The sequence below is a fragment of the Metopolophium dirhodum genome, chromosome 1 (assembly GCF_019925205.1).
Source record: "Metopolophium dirhodum isolate CAU chromosome 1, ASM1992520v1, whole genome shotgun sequence".
Taxonomy (NCBI): Eukaryota; Metazoa; Arthropoda; class Insecta; order Hemiptera; family Aphididae; genus Metopolophium; species Metopolophium dirhodum.
The window spans coordinates 103247693-103251260 of NC_083560.1; the positions used below are offsets into that span (position 1 = coordinate 103247693).

At 29.0% G+C, this 3568-nt stretch overlaps 1 long non-coding RNA gene across 2 annotated transcripts; it reads right to left on the reverse strand.

Moving 5' to 3' along the window:
• Positions 1 to 314: 314 nt before the first annotated feature.
• On the reverse strand, positions 315 to 3250 carry LOC132934794 (uncharacterized). 2 transcript variants are annotated; one of them, XR_009663083.1, is made up of 5 exons: positions 3097 to 3250; positions 2773 to 2915; positions 1503 to 1572; positions 616 to 823; positions 315 to 536 (listed from the first exon to the last, which is right to left on the reverse strand). It is a non-coding gene; the product is annotated as an uncharacterized LOC132934794 (long non-coding RNA). The 2 variants fall into 2 exon arrangements; XR_009663082.1 differs by having other exon boundaries at positions 315 to 823.
• Positions 3251 to 3568: the final 318 nt, after the last annotated feature.

A 3568-nucleotide genomic window follows, 5' to 3' on the forward strand; every position in this document is an offset into this window, starting at 1 on the left:
ATTTTACGCATTGAATTAAACTCGTTAAGTTACAAAGTTATTATTAATTAAAATTAAATATTTAAGTTCAAAAGTTAATTTAAAACGATGGCAGAAGAGGAGTAGTGCTGTTCACATAGACCCTCCTCTGCTGTCGGTTAATCAGGAAAAAAGTTACTTTTAAATTTCTAACTAATTAGTGCCCAACTTTGATACTTTTTAACATTTATAGTACTTATCAATAATGAACACTAGTTATCAAAATCAAACAATATTCCTATAAATATTCAACTGACTCTACCTACTACTAATATTTGTAGTAAATACAATTCTTATAAAAAAAAAAAAATATTCAATCATTTATTATTTTTAAATATATATATGAAGTATACTGTATTACTATCTTAATCTTATATATAATTTTAAAACAAAAAAGTATGTTTTGTTATTAGTTGAATCATTTTCGGCGCATCATCTGTCATCCGAGTATACAATTTAAAAATCCTTGGTGGTTCATAGGAATGTATTTGTTTAGAAGAATGGTCTTCTTGTCTTTTCTAATCAAAATTGTTACATATAAATAATCATACAATATTATGTTTTCAAAATACATTAATTACATAGCAATCAACTAACAAAAAATGTTTCAGAATTGAATTCAGTAGACCGTCCTTATTAATGGCCATATAAGCCTCAGTTTCAGTTAGTTATCAGGTCAAGCAATTGAATTTCTTCGACAGCTTTTCTAATTTATTTACAGTGCCTGCGAGTTCAGTAACTTTGGACTTTATTTCTGTAATCATATCCTAATGCATCACAGTACTTCTATTTGTAATGCACATACCTGAAATTTGAATTATGTTAAACAGACACTATTAAAAAGATATGGTATTTTGCAAGGGCGTCCATTGGGGGCGGCGAGGGGCAAGAGAGGGAGATATACCAGTCTGGCTTTTTCATGTCTATTATACATTTATACATAATATATTATAAGTGATACATTGAACAAAGAAAATTGATAACATATGATTATAGTGTTTGTAACTAACATCTTATTCTATAATTACAGAAATTAATTTTTCCATCAATAATATTAATATAATATAAGATAAATATGTCAATGATTTTATCACGTAGTTCAATGATATGAACAACAGATATACCATCATAGATATTAAACTTAATAATAAGAATAATATTATTTATTTATGTATGTTTAGTACACATAGACAGAATATTCTAGATTTAAATTTAGTTCAAAATATTGTTGATGAATTTAAAAAAAAATATAAATAACTTGCAGTTTTTGTTTTAAAATTAAATTATCTTTAGTTATATTATAATATTTTACTTTTTTAAGTAAATTATAGTAATTGTATCAATTAAATATTAAAGTGCATTATATATGTTATATATTTTAAATTTAATTAGAAATTAAACTCCCTACGCAAAATTATTGAAAAAATACAGTATCCTCCTCCTGGATTTTCAAAGATGGACGCCCTTGGTATTTTGTTACCTACCACTTTCATAAATGTCTGAAACTCTTCCAGTCTGGTGACCATATTCAACTACATCTTCCAGTACGCCAACCTGAGAAGACAAAGAATAGTGTGAGTATAATGTAGTGTGTTATGTAATACAATCAACTCACAATATAACAAATTTCAAGTGTGTAAAATGTTGGTATATTAAGTTTGTTAGATCAATTAATCAAGCGCATAAACCAACAAAATATATCAAAATTTAAATTAACACCATTTAAATAGGTGCATATTAATTTTAATTGAATAATATTTACATTATATACTTTGTAAGATCATAATATTACATATAGGTAATGTATTATACATTTATTACATGTAGAAATGTGTTAAATATGTTTATTACATATTTAAGAGGACGTGATCCCCGCATGTGTTATCTTCGTCTTACAAGTGATTAACATAGCAAATTCTAAGCCCAGCAGAACACGTGTAGCTCCGTTAGTTTAAAAATTAGAGTGAATTATGTTCTTATAAAATCTAAAGGTATGATCATTATCTAGGCCACATCATGGGTTTTTGTATTATGTTTTAATTTTAGAGCGAGTTAAGAGTATTTTAAAATTGTAAATTGTTTGTACATCTTAAAGTAATCATAACTCACTTGAAAATTAAAATATAATAAAAAGCCCATGGGGTTGCCTAGATAATAATCTTACCTTTAAAGGTCAATTTGTTCTAATTTTTAAATTAAAGGAGCTACACGTGTTCAGCTGAGCGTAAAATTTGCTATGTCACGAACTTGAAAGGCGGAGACAACGCATGCGGGCATCATACCCTCTTAATTTTTTCTTAAATCAGTTATTTTTTTGTATGTAACCGTTTGCATTTACTTGGGCAATAGAGTTGTCCATATTTAAAATGTTAGAAAACACACAGTTGTCAATGTCATGTCTCTGTAAATAACTTAAATCTGAGCGAAATTGATTAAGGCTATAGACTAATTTACATGAATTAATAGTGATAATGTACTCGCATGTAATCGTAAGATAATCGTCGGAAAATTTTCATAATAGTAAGCTATTTATTTTTATATTTTTTTTGTGGGTTCTGGCCAAAAAAAAACTTTGCTATATTGAGGGGACTAAAATACATTTAATTTTTCGTTACCTATATCACGAGATTTTCAAGGGAATGACAGTTTCATTATTTATATCAAGATTTTTGTTATATCAAGAGTTGACTGAATAAGTATACCTAAGCTTACTGCGTTGGGAACTATTGATTATTTTAGTTCCAATGGAGTTACCTCTTTTTTATTGTTGGTCTTTAAGTAGGTAGATACTCAGAATAATTGACGGCCACCTCGTCTAACATCATTGATTGGCATATTCTAGATTGTTGTACTTTTTGAACGGTTTCAACTTTCAACTTCAAACCACAGCGTATAGGCTACAACAGAAGTAAAACAAAAACTAAAAAGTCGTTCCGTATCTCAATATTCATAAATGAATGACCTGCCGACAACAAGATGTCAACTAAGTATTTTTTATTAATTATTATACAGTACACATACCTAGTACAATATACTACAAAGATACAGGTATCACAATAAAATTAAAAGTATACCTACCTATATATCTTTATTATTTAATCGTCGCAGTACATGACAGTATGACACAGTATTCTATACTTTCTATAGAAGTATGTAGGTAAGTAATCGAAGTAACCTGGAAGTAACTAAGAGTCTAAGACACTAAGTAACTCTGTGCCGCGGCTGTGGTACGTTAATTAAACACTGACAAGCGTTATCAATGTTATCATGGTTATCAACAAGTGATAACTAACAAGTGGTCGCCGCCATAGACAATAATATCATATACGTCGGTCGATCCATAGACAACGTCAGTGGCGTCCACAGGGGTGGGGGCTAACGGGCTGAAGCCCCCCCCCCCCCCCATTGACCGTATTATTATTACTTTAAAAAATAAATATTTATCAAGTTTCAACTGTCAACCATAGTAAGCAAGACGTACATTTCATATACGTCTTACCATAATGAATTCATTTTTGAAAAAGCATTGTACGCAATACCAAATTTCCTA